This window comes from Protopterus annectens, chromosome 5.part0 (assembly GCF_019279795.1).
Source record: "Protopterus annectens isolate FY-2018-M chromosome 5.part0, PAN1.0, whole genome shotgun sequence".
In the NCBI taxonomy this organism is placed as follows: Eukaryota; Metazoa; Chordata; order Ceratodontiformes; family Protopteridae; genus Protopterus; species Protopterus annectens.
Genome location: NC_056735.1, coordinates 1,465,199,005 through 1,465,212,979, shown reverse-complemented (window position 1 = coordinate 1,465,212,979; position 13,975 = coordinate 1,465,199,005). Strand labels below are relative to the sequence as shown.

General features: G+C 40.7%; 1 protein-coding gene across 1 annotated transcript in view; it reads right to left on the bottom strand.

Moving 5' to 3' along the window:
- RELT (RELT TNF receptor) overlaps positions 1–3,266 on the bottom strand; it is a 184,813-nt gene extending 181,547 nt beyond the window's left edge. The window contains exon 1 of the mRNA XM_044071301.1: positions 3,137–3,266. The gene's annotated coding sequence lies outside the window, so the exon portion shown is untranslated. The remainder of the gene's footprint in view (positions 1–3,136) is intronic.
- Between the last annotated feature and the right edge of the window lie 10,709 nt (positions 3,267–13,975).

Below are 13,975 nucleotides of genomic sequence, written 5' to 3'. Positions count from 1 at the left end.
CCGTTGCTTCCTCTACACACAGCTCTGATGTACTGTGTAGGCATACGCATGCGCAGTACATCAGAACTGCCCTGGATACCGGACAGCTGCGGAATGGCAGCACGGAGGCATTATACAATGCCTTTATTTAAGAAAAGTAAGTATTTTTTTCTTAAATGTCATTGCATAATAGCAATGACCCACTTCTGGGAGTGGGTAATGCTGGATTTACCCACGGTTGGTGTGGTTTGGTCACTCGGGCTTGGCATGGGTTATTGCTTAAGTAAAACTGGATCTCAAATCTGTCATTGAAGCATTCCTGTCAACCGTGCACATTAAATTGAGAACAGCAATCACCATCTGAATGAGGAATGTTTGAAGTTGAAATGTCATAGCCTTCCTAACATTTATGTCAGTGCAAACATTTTTGTAAACCAACTGACTTTATAACGTAGTGTTTTACAAATGTATCTCTGCTTTTACATTTCTTTCCATTCCCTTTACAGTTTTCTAGGGAATTCGTGAAGAAAACAGGTGACAGATTCGTCCGAACAACTATACATCGTGGCCAAGGCATCTCACGGTGTGATCCTCCAGAAATAAAATCAGTTTTCATTAAAAAAATTGTACAGAACACATACTGAAATGGATTACACATAAGACATACACATAGAGTGTTATGGTATGGTAAAACTGGGAATTACAATGTGAGGTAAAGAGTCATGTGGTTGTGATAATACATAAGTACCCATCAGTGTGAAATAACAGTCGCTGCCTTGCTTTCAGTTCTTTGTTTAAATTCCTCATCTGCTTTCTTGGGATTTACTGACACTTTACTTATACGGGCCAGTTCCCAAAACAGACTGACAACATTTTTTGGCCACAGAACGGCTAGAAAGCAAGCCGCTTCTGCAGTTCCGAATGTGGTTGCTATAATACGCAAGTACCTCTTCTCCTTTTTAAATGTGATTCTTCTAGCTATTTTATTTTCGTCCGGACGACTTTACAAGCGTATCTTTGAGATGTACCTCATGTCCACAGTACTCACGTTGAAAGATTTTACAGGGGTGCAGTGGTGGCAGCAGTTAGCGTTGCGGCCTCCCAATAAGAGGTTTGCTGGCTCGATTCTCAAGTGGGGTGCCTTCTGTTCTGAGTCTGCGTGTCCTCCCTGCGCTCGTGAATGCTTTATCCCAAAGATATGCTTCTGGGGCGTTTATCCCCAGGCCTCCACTGAAAATAAGCTCTGTCTCAGTCGGACTATCCCGGTAAACAAATGTTAAATAAGATTCACACACTCGTGAGAAATTATTATTAGTGAATCACGCTAATTACACCTAAAGAAATCCTCGCAAAGATTAAAAAGTTATTAACCACAGTGAGGGCTTCCAAACTGAAGCTGTTAGGAAATGTTTCCACATGTTGCCTATTTGTTCCACGTTTTGAAGATGGAAAATTGAGAGCCGTTCGCAGTTTGTAACTTCGTCTAAATGTAAGCCCTGGTGTAATAGTGGAAGTCAGATATATACAAACACAAATTGTCCCTAATTCCAGATCGGGACCATCGTCTCTCCAAGTTTTACCCCTGCCCCTGATTTTTTTTTATGTGAAGAGAGCCCGGAGCTGGAACAACCACACATTATACTTAATGTACAGTATGACATAACACCACACACGTTAGATTCACTAATGTCTTTTGCACTCTTTATTATTTTATAGAAATTTGCCTTTTGCGATTTGTTATAACCTTGATGACAGCACCGCTAGTCAACATAAATCTCTCTCTGCAGCCCAGCTATCGCATACTCGTGATGTCGTGCACATTTTGAAGGTTCATAGTGACACAACACCCAGAAGGCCAGTTTCAGTAAAGCCATTTCCAAACGGCCCTCCTTCCACTGCCTGTAGGACGGGGGCAGGATAGCTGGAGGGTCTTTCCAAATCCTTATTACGTATCTACGGCCACACAAATGGGGGAGGGTGTTACAGTCATGCTAAGCTTGAGTAAATGGGTTAAGGGGTATCCGTCTATGCAGAGGGGAACCCCTGCACCGCACCCCACGCTCACTCATTTCCAGACAGTCAAAGAGAAGACCTTAAAGCAATTAAAAAACTATCTAAGTGATTACGTTTAATTGAACCCCCCCCCCCAAAAAAAAAAACATACACGGCGGGACAAGCAGCATTCCAAACGTACAGTCACATCGCTGTAAGCAGTGCTGGTCCCCTCGCTCCGGAATGATGCTGTGTAGGACAAGCCAGAACCCTTTGTAGCTCTCATCTGCCTGGTTCACATATATCACTGGTGTTCTTTTCAGCTTTTTATTTTGTCCTTCACACAATACTGTACTTTATGGAAACAATTTGTGTGTGTGTTTTTTACAGACACTAATCGTAGTTTGCCATTTTAGTACCAGACCTCTTACCCTTTCTACATGCTATTATTATTATTTACTTTATCCCTCGTCTAACCAAATAGTATCAATAATATTGTATATTGTCCTAACCTCAAACTTTTTTTTTTGAAAATTAGAAGACATTGTGAACTACGGCTCTCCTCACTATTAGAAAAATAAGTAGCAGTAGAATCGACGGGCAGCAGTCCGTCAGTAAAATCACACAGGTACACAAACACAACACAAAAAACGGGCACGTGTAGTTAGAGTCCTGTTACTGGAACAGATGAAGGTGTCCATGTTCCCAACAACGAACATTTTTTACCGGGGTCTGGGAATATGAAAAAAAAAGTTTTACCTCCTCCGTTTCACACTTCACAGTAGTATTTAAACACATCGAAATACTCTAGTTGAACAAAGTCCTTTATTTTTTGTTTTATATGAGTAACAGTAAGACAAAGGACTGGCAAGGACAGGACACAGAGGACAACACAAAAGGAAAGCGTAGACAAAGGGAAGGAAGCCCTTTGGCATACAGACGTGTATCTAAAGTATACTTACTAAATAAGTGCCTTTTCAAATATGCTCGACGAATATATTTGCGTATTCTATAAAAGCGCATCTGAAATCATTCCTCATTGTTTTAACATACAAAGTTTAAAAAACTGACAACAAATTAAAACAAGAGAAGACGTTGTTTGTGGAAGATCCCTTAAAGAAAGCTGTTATATGTGCACTATTTGAAGTTTGAACAGGCATCTCACCTTAACTATTGATGTTTTAACAGCGTATCCTGCCTAGAATGTTCCTTTTTTAAAAGAAGAGATGCAATCCCAGTTGGACAATTCCCGCAGTGCTACTGTTAAAGTACGATTTCAGGAACCAGAAGATGAATACCGGCGTTTCAGTGTCATTCAGTCAATTTCTTACTACCCGCCCATATGACGCCATGAATTAGCTAACGGAGGCAGGGCCTGCCATGTCCCACTGTCACCCCTTGTTTCAGTTACTTAAGCCGGTTGCTTAGCCTGCTTCTGACCTAAGAATAATAAGTGGTTCACGTGAGTGAAGGGTGCGTTTGAAGCACGAGAAAACCTCCCGAAAACTTATTTTATTATTATCTGAGAAGCTTCCTATTTTTGTATTTCATTTGTAGCGCAAAAAAGCGTCCTCTAATGACCCACGTGGAAGATCAAACAATGCAGACGTCATATAGGCTCCGTACCTCTATGTCCCTGATTTTTGACTAATATTTTAGCTCTGTCCCTCGTAATGACTTTTGGAGAAAAGAAGGTGAATTACACTTTAAAATTAGTGTTAGATTGTTATTTTTCTTCAGAAAATGTATCTTAATTCACATTCACTTATTCTGTCAATGTCTCAAGTTAATAGTACTAATATTTTAAAAATGCCCCTGCTTATTTCTGGATTTGTCCACTATTTTGGTTGCGAGCTATGCATTTAGCTAATACTCAGATCAGCCCTTAAAGTATTTTTTCCTCGCGTCGCGTTAATACCGGCATCAGATTTCTGCATTCAGAACTGAGACTGACTATAACCAGCCAGCTGTAGCCTTCCGTTTCGCATCTCGGCAACCTATGCGGTATGGACCTGTCAACCGTGTCCTTCCTTTTCACAGTCCTCTGCTCCAGCGCTGTATTTTCCTGGCTAGTTCGACACAAGTTTCCCTTAGCCACGGTACTGACCAAGGTTCCCTGCTTGAACTGTAATGTGCCATTTCTTGCAGTCATGGGGACAGGGGCTTTATTACTATTATTTTTAGCTCTGATGAGCTGGGCTTTGAACCTCATCCGTTACCTCGTGTTGACTTACTGGGGAGATCCTTTAGGTCATGAAAGGGAACTGAAAGAGCAATTCATCCAGAAGATGAATAAGCTGCATGTTTAGCTCCCGCAATACAGACACACAAAACCACACACAGACACGCACCTGCCAAACAGTCAGATATCTATACCTTGGAAAATATCTCTGGCAGTTCAATAAATTCAACACGTATTGAATTTCCTGAAAAGCATCCTGATATTTGGTGTTTTGTCCTATGTTATGCATTGTTGGGCTAAAGACCAAAAGGACTGTATGAATTTGTTGTAAAATCTGAACTCCACCGCAGTTTTCTAGCTATTTCTGCCACAAAGAAGAACAAAAAAAAATCTTCCATAATATCTAGCTGCATACCTGTTAGACAAATGATGTAAGCTCACTGTTTAACTGACTAATAGGACTCGTCTTACATTTTTTTTAAAATAAACCAAACATCTTTATTCCTACTAGCAGTTTGGTAGCTCTAACCAGAACAGTCACAGCAGTGGCGATTAATTCTAACTGCCAATAATTGTTATAGTTAATACTGTTAAACTGCTAGTACGAACAAAGATTACAGTTAACGCGCAATACTTAAAAATGGACATTTTGGTGATTTTTTTTTGGCTTGCATACTAAAGGCCATATCTTGTTTGCTATAGATATGTACAAAACAGTTGGTTTCAGATTTTGAGTTTACAGCCTTCAGAGAAGACCATGGACGGTTCCTTTCTGGTCCTACTCTCCCACAGGAAATCAGTAATGTGTAAAAGTGTGATGAAGACCTTCATGCTGTGGGCATGGTTACAGTCCACAGTTAATGCAGTGCATGCATCCTGTGGTGTTCACATAATTCCTTTCCTGGGATACATAGTATAAAGGTCAAAGTCTTGGCACCGAAAATAGATTTAGTTTAGTGGCCCTATACTTTAGTGAGGCACAAAGTGTAAAGGTCAAAGCCTTGCCACCAAAAGTGACTTTAGTTTAGTTGCCTATCTTTAGGGCTTTTTCTTGGGACACACCAGCTCATATTTTATTATCTTTTGTTATATCATTCAGCAGCTGGAAGCAAGTGGGAATCCATCTTCATCATCTTAAGGCATGATTTTATATAGTCTTCCACCATTGATTTGCCACCTTAATTAACCATGGTTATACATTGACACCCTTTCATTGCTCAGCAAAAGAAATTGAGTTTCCTTTATCACCACATTGATAGCTGCACCTAGCTACCTATTAGGTCCAGATTTTCTTTTTTTACAGGACGGCCACCTGACTATTGAAATAGGATTCTGCCATTACTTATTTCTTATTCTCCTAAAGGTCTGGGTACCAGAAAATCATAAAGGCCTTCAGCAGTCTCAGCCTCATCTTTAAATATATAAAGTTCTGCATAACATTATTGCAAACCATGAGCCCCCCATCCCCCACCCAGTAGGAATGTGAAAGAAATGTGCATCTTTGATATGCATATGGGATAAAGATAAAGTCATTGCATCACTCTATCTGGTGATTAACATTTCCATCTCAGTTCAATTTGTCCCTCCAATCACTCATTTTCACCAAATCCACATCACTTGCTGCAACTCAACTTCACAATTAAAAGATTCATTTTTCTGGTGAAGATACTTTGCAAAATCATATGAAAACTTGGGACAAGGTTGTGATGTTACGAGGTAGTGCCATCTGTGCCAGGGAGAGTAGAGCAGTACATGTGTACATATGTCAGCAAAGCTAGCTGGAGTTTTGTAAAGAATGTTTTGTTATTTGACTATCACATTGATTTGTACAGATGTTTGAGTTAAAATATATTTGTGAAGTTACTTGTGTTAAAAATGCATCAACAGTAGGTCCTGCTGGACAGAAAGAATGTTTGCGTGTATATTAGGTTGTATTGTTGTAACTGATCAAATGTGTGTGTATTTTTCAGAGAAAGCTGGAAAGGTGGAAAGTTTGAAATTATGTTATAGCTTTCAGATGCTGCCACAGATCTTAGCAAAGCTCTCTGCGTGTATTGTTCCAGAGTGAGATAACCAGAGGTGATGTCATCTTCTAACCAGCATCTGGTTTCTTTGGAACTCTGGCAGCAGCACTTTGGAACCTGACAGGAATGATTTCTGACAGGATACATATCTCACACATCCACACAGACAAAGAGGGACATCATCTGGCTTTAGCTGTGGTAAGACACTCAGCACACATCAGCTTGCCTTGCTTTAGTAAGCAGTCAGGGGAACAGTAATTCTTTAGTCACTTAGGGACATTTAGTGAGAATAGTTTAGCATTGTTTTCTGCATCTGTGAGAAACTATCCAACTATATTATTTTTTTATATCTTTGTGGTTGTACTCTGTTGTTTATTGTATTCAGTATTCTCCTGTTTTCTGTTTTATTATTTATAGGTTCATAGGTTCATACTAGGCTATCTGCCCTAGGGCATTTATAAGCCTAGCCAGAATGTGTTTGGCTTTCACCACCCATTTTAAATTTATTTTGCTATGCCCTTTTTCGAGGTTAGTATACTGTGCCTCTGTCTAACAGTGACACAGAAGTGATACCCGGGGTAAATCTACGATCTCCCATCCACTCATCAAGATTCCTCTTGAATAGAGTCAATGAGGGACTCTGCCTAACCTGGACTGGGATTTTATTCCAGAGTGAAGGGAGCCTCTGGGTTATGAATCTGTCCCTCCAGCATGTCCTATTTATTTCAGTGCTGAGGTTCAAGTCTCTCGAGCGCGTAGCTCGATGGGATTTGGATTTTCTGAGGTGCAGCATGTCCATTAATTACAGGTTGGACATGGCTTTATATGTCAGGCACAGATCGCCTCTGAACAGGCGGTATGCCACTGAGTAGAGCTGGAGTTTCTTTAACCGGGCAGCATATGGCATCTGTTTGAGCCCTTTGATCCTCTTGGTGAGGTACTTTTGGGGTCTTTCCAGTTGCTGCAGGTGTCTGGTAAGGTACATCCCAAAAGGGGCATTGTACTAAATTATGGGCCTGATGAGGGATGAGTAAAGAGGCACGATGACCTCCCCTGATCTAGATGTGAATCCCTTCATGATTAGGTGGGCTATATAAAATGTTTTTCTAACCACTTTGGCCACGTGGTTGTCACATGAGAGATTGCTATCAACTTGGGTCCCCAGGTCCCTAATTACTTCTTCTGTACTTAATGGATTACCACCTATGTAGTAATTTGTGGGCACTTTGTTTTTGCCAAAGGGGATGACTGTACACTTTTTGGCATTTAACTTGCGGCCATGGCTCTGGCACTAGTTGTCTGTTTCTATGAGGCCTTTTTGGAGGATGCTTGTGTCGGCTGGAGAGTCGATTATGGCACCCAGTTTGCAGTCATCTGCGAACTTGGTCAGCCACAGTCCTTCCGTGTTGGCCTGTACCTCCGAGAAATATATACCGAACAAGAGAGGTCCCAGGACTGAGCTTTGTGGGACACCACTTGTAACTGGTTTGGAGTCTGACATAGCTCCAGCAATTCTAACCATGTGGGTTCTGTCCTTGAGCCAGTTTGCAATCCATCTAGTGACATAGGGGTTTATATTTAAGCTGGTGAGCTTATCTATAATGCCCGAGTGGGGTATTGTATCAAAGGCTTTTGCGAGGTCCAGGTAGGCTGTGTGGACCACCTTCCCCTCGTCAATGGCCTTGGTGACTGATTCAAAGAAATCAACCAGGTTTAAGAGGCAGGATCTGCCCTTAACAAAGCCGAACTGGGTAGGATCCAGTGTCTGTAGGTCCCCAATATCTTTATTTATGAGGTCCATGATGATCCTTTCCATAGCTTTGCAGACCAAGCTAGTCAGACTTATGGGGCGATAGTTTCCAGGATCCTTTGAGGCACCACCTTTATGATCATTAAATATTTAATACCTTTCATTGTGGATGGTCCTTTAGAGAACACTCTTTAGAGAACACTTTTAACATCTTGAGAGTACTTATGCTTGTTTTAGTGACACTGTGATCGCTCCTGAAAACTTTGCTGCTTTGGTCACACCCTACCATTTGTATTAATATTAATTTTACAATGTATAATTTGGTACGCTTTGTAAAAGTCTTAGGGTAGCTGACTGGTGACAGCATGATTACCTCAGAGTCTGGGCAGAAAGGGACACAGCTAGTAACTCTATGCCAGGTTTTCTCAGGTGTGTATGTGCGAGAAACTCAAATATCTAAGTGTGTGTGTGTGTGTGTGTGTGTGTGTGTGTGTGTGTGTGTGTGTGTGTGTGTGTGTGTGTGTGTCAGCTACTGGGAACAGGGACACAGAGCTCCAAAGTGGTCAGTGTGGAATTTTGTGTGGGTCTGGAGAGAGAATGAAAGTCCAGCCCCAGGTCTGGATCCTGCTCTCTGTGTGCTATTAAGGGAAATTGTGTTTGATGCAGGACACTGCATCTGAAAATACTGTGTGACTCCATCTTTGCTCTTAGTGACCATCCCTCACCAGTCAGTGGTGAGGATTGAGTCTCCTTGATTGTTGGCCTGGAGTAGGGACCCATCACAGAGGTTATCACCCAAATTAATCATTTTGGCTTCATCCTCAACAATAAGAGAGATTGTCTTCATCTATTCTAGCAGTTGATTTTCACAGAATTAAGGCTTGGCACATTTCAGGTGAGGACCTCCTTGCTAAACAGCACAGTCTTCCATATCACTATCATCATCTTTTGGTAATCACAGTGGTAGACAAGTTGACAAGCTTCCTTGCTTTTTAACTCCTATCTGTGTCAACCAGCTAACCCAGTAAACAACTTGTTTGGCTCATTCTAACTTACGTCATACCTCAAGTAATGGAAGGAAAAAGCTGGGTGTTGGCTAGACACAATGAATGACTGATGAAAAATTTTCTTCTTGTGCTTAATGTCTCCCCCCCTGATAGGTTTGGGTTACATCATTCAATGTGTACTATATTATTCTTTATATATGCACACTATGCATCAATTTGCACATGCTTGCTGTCTGATGTTGTACATTTGAAACAGGCCCACAGTATTTCCAGGATCTGTACTCCTGGCCACCGCCAGGGGTCACTTCTCATACAATGTCCCCTCTCCCTCTCAAAAATGGCCTCCATTGACTAGGTATTCCTATATCGTCTGCCTGGCTTCTGTTAGGACAAGGCTTACTACCTAAATCTGGGTCACTAGTGTCTCCCTCTCAAAAATGGCCTCCATTGACTAGGTATTCCTATATCGTCTGCCTGGCTTCTGTTAGGACAAGGCTTACTACCTAAACCTAGGTCACTAGTGTCACAGTCATGGCTCCTTCCCTGTGCATCACAGAGTTGGTTTAACCTCTGCCACATTTACCGTATGTATAAACAGCAGTCTCCTCAAACTCATTAGCAGCCCTAACTGCTACAACTGAAGTGATGATTTACATCCTCTACTTGCCTTGATAGTATCTCTGATGTCATTTTTGATCATGGCTGCTGTTTGGGTGTAATTTAGAAGAGTTAGTGTAGATTGGCAATGCCCACTATATTGTTATACCCTCAGATTTGTAGATGTTTATGTATGTGCACCAGCACTGATTCACTATATGTGATGTTTTTCCTTTTCTCCATGGAGAAAAGTGGATATCAAACATTCTTCTTATTTAAACTTGTTTTTGTTTTCTTTTTTTGCAGGGGAAAGCCTCCTTCACCTACTAATGTTTACACACACACACACACACACACACACACACACACACACACACACACACACACACAAACACACACACACATATATATATATATATATATATATATATATATATATATATATATATATATATATATATATATATATCTACACACACCAATTCCAAGATGGCCATAACTCAGGAAAATGGGAATAATGAGAGATGCAGATGGACAATACAGTTATGACTATTGAATCCTACACAGTTGCACTTTATAAGCACTTACATGAGTGCATGGATCGTGCTATCCCAAACAGTACCAAGACACTATCCTCCAAAAAAAGGAAGCTAATCTGGTGGCCCCCTGCCATAAACAAACTGTACAACAGAAGGAAGAAACTGTTACAAAAGAGAGTAAAATCCCATGAGTGAAGGAGCTCCCTGGTCAGCCTCAGTAAGAAGCTATGATCCCTGATAAAATCCTCCAAAGCTAGTTACGAAAACAAATTCGCCACTGATTCTAAAGACAACCACAAAGCATTCTATAGCTATGTCAAAAATCTCAGTGGCAATACTCAGATCTGCTCTGAGTTACAGCACAATGGCACTAAATATACAGACCCAACTGATATTGCCAACATCCTGGCAGATAGGTTCACTGCTAACTTTATCCCCCTCTCAGCCCCTAAAGAGCCCATCTCTATACCGGAAGAATGCAAAGTTCCTGTAATCACAGCTGCACAGGTAAAAAACACACTATCCAAAGCCAAGAACACAGCATCCATGGGACCAGACAACATCCCTGGCTGCGTTCTACACAAACTACAGAACGAAATGGCACCCCACCTAAGTACCATGCTAAATCATAGCCTCACCTCAGGCTTTGTGTCTACTGAATGGCCCACTCCACAAGGGGGAGCCACCACGGACCCCGAGAACTAATACCCCATTAGCCTGATGAGCCTGGTCTGCAAGGCCATGGAACATATTATCATGGAACTTAGAAACAAAGACATTGGTAATCTCCAAACTCTGGACCCCACCCAGTTCGGGTTTGTAAAAGCAGATCATGTCTCCTAAACCTGATAGACTTCTTTGAAGCAGTCACCAAAGCCGTTGACAAGGGTAAGGTGGTTCACACAGCCTATCTAGATCTTGCCAAGGCTTTCAATACCATCCCCCACTCTGGAATTATAGATAAACTCACTAAACTAGGCATAAATCCCCGTCACAAGATGGGTGACCAACTGGCTCACTGACAGAACCCACACTGTGAAAGTAGCAGACTCCAAATCCGACTTCAGACCAGTGACAAGTGGAGTACCACAGGGTTAAGTCCTGGGTCCTCTCCTGTTTGGTATCTACTTCTCTGAAGTACAGGCTAACACAGAAGGTCTTTGGCTAACGAAGTTCGCAGATGACTGCAAAGTAGGAGCCATAATCGAAACTCCTAACGATGTGGACATCCTGCAAAAGGGCGTCACTGAAACAGATGCCTGGTGTCAAAGCCATGGCCTCAAGCTCAATGCCAAAAAAAGCATTGACATCACCTTTGGTGAAAACTCTGTACCCATGAACTACAACATAGGTGGTAGTATACTTAACACCGAAAGTGTGATAAGAGACCTTGGGACACAGGTGGACAGTAGTCTCTCCTTTGATAATCACATTGCCACAGTAGTCAGGAAATCCTTCTATGTGGCAACCTCATCACAAAAGGTTTCTCATCCAGAAAAAAGGAGGTCATCGTTCCCCTCTACCCATCACTCATTAGACCCATTATAGAGTACAATGCCCCTTTTGGTATGTACCTCACAAGACATCTACAACAACTGGAAAGGCCACAGAAATACCTCACAAAGAGGATTACCAGCCTCAAACAGATGCCCTATGCAGACCATCTCAAAAACACCAGCTTTACTCCGTCACATATCGCCTACTCAGAGGTGATCTCTGCCTAACATACAAAGCTATGTCAAACCCAGAACTGTTGGACATGCTCCACTTAAAGAAATCCTAATCCCTCTGAGCTACACTCTCTAGGGACCTAAACCTTGTCACCACAATAAACAGAACATGCCGGAGGGATAGATTCCTGTCCCAGAGACTTCCCATACTCTGGAATAAACTACCTATCTATATCAAACAAAGCCCCTCATTAGCACTCTTCAAGAAAAATCTTGATGATTGGATGGGAAATAGGAAATTTACCCCGGGATCACCTCTGTGGCTCTGCTTGACAGTGGCACAGGAAAATAATTTTCTTGGGTGGCAAAAGCCAGGGTACCTTTTTGGCTGGGCTTGTATAGGCCCCAGGGCTGATAGCCTAGTACCTACCTATGAACCTATGAAATGGCAATCTCAGACTAAGTATATGTCATTTTAGGCTATCCGGTGTCCATACTATGTATTTCAAATTGTCACCTTCATAACTCAGATGTCTTACTTAACTAACATTGTAAGTTTTATGGACATTTAATCTTATCTTTTTGTAATAAATTATTTTTCAACCTGAATGAAATAGGCTAAAAAGGGCAAATATCTGACAATATAAAGAGCAAAACTGTAAAATTTTGGAACAGAGTGGAAAAAGTTTTGCTAGTACAGTGAAGAGAGTAATATTATATAAGCTAAAATACTGAAAGTTGTTAGAAGAGAACAGATATAATGTAAGGTGAAGAAAAGATAAATTATGGGCAAGAAACAGTCAGTTATCTATGTTCATTAGTTTGTAAATTAATGCTCCATCAAGGAGGGTTTGCACATTCACAAATGGGCAACTTGATAGATTGTGAGTAAGATGGGCACTTTGTATTCCCCACAAAATAACTGAAGTAGAAATCTGCAGACTTTTAGTAGTGCTAAAGTGCTGTGGATTTTGGAGAGAAAGTTTTCAGTGATTATGGGAAGTGCATATTCTCTGTAGGAAATGAGGACCCATCTACTCAATGATATTATAGCTTCAAAAGTGAAAAGGTATCAGATTCTGTAACTCGCAAAGAATTTTGTGTCACATCAATAAAGATATTAAATGAGTGTCTGTGGATGACCACAGTGTAAGACATTTATTTATTTTTTATTGATTATAGTTTTTTTTTGCCAGGATAGTCCAGCTGGCCATAGTCCCCCTTATAGCAGAGGCCTGAGGAGAAAAGGTCCACACAAGATACATACTTTAAGCTTACAAAAGGTTATACTAAGAAAGAAAAGTACAAGTCTAACAAAAATATTACCAACAATTATTAGTTAATTGTTAGAAGGCAAAATTTGCATGTTATAGAAATGAGTAGGTAATAAGGTATGTCAAACGTATGTTAAACATTAACAACAACTAAGTAAAGCTATTACAGTACAGAAATACCTTATTGGCAATGTATATGTTACAGACATGCCTAAAGGTCTTAAATATTCAACAACAACAGTAGAGTAGAGTAAGATATGTGTTTGCAATCAACAGCTAAAAAGTAGATTAACTACATTACAGTGTACATTATTAACACTGGCTTCTAGGTTTAGGCTTATATACAGCGATCATAGGTCTTCACTTGGCTGCTATATTTTATGGAACAAGACCATACTCAAAATACTGTTAAGAAAAATTAAATATATATTAGCCTCAAAAGTGTGGTACTGCCCCTCCTGGCACTGATAGGTAATACTATACTAAGGAGCAGCGGCTGTACCATTATACTAAGGATCAGCGGCTGAGGTAATGCTACTACAAAGATATTTAACCCTAAAGTTGCACATGCTGAATGACACAGCCTTATTTAGTTAAGCTTTTTTATTGTTATCCCTTCCATGATTTCAGACAGTCACCAATGTGACTTGTCATCTCTCTGTATGATTAACTTTTGATCAAAGTAACATGCTTTGATCGACAGTTAGGAAGACAATTAATAGATTACGTTGGGTGTAGTGACTAAATGGGAGAAGTTAAGGGTATGTTGCAGTTCAGTTCAATGGGGTTGCTAAAAGCTAAGAATGTTCTGCATGGGGTATTAGCAACAAATTTTGCTACTTCATTGTAGTACTGTTTAAAATGTGGAATTGGGTGGCTTGGAGATTTATAAAGATGGGAGGACCATATAGAAGTGTTGGCAATGGTTTTACTAATGTGATCAATAAGGTAGGGCATTATC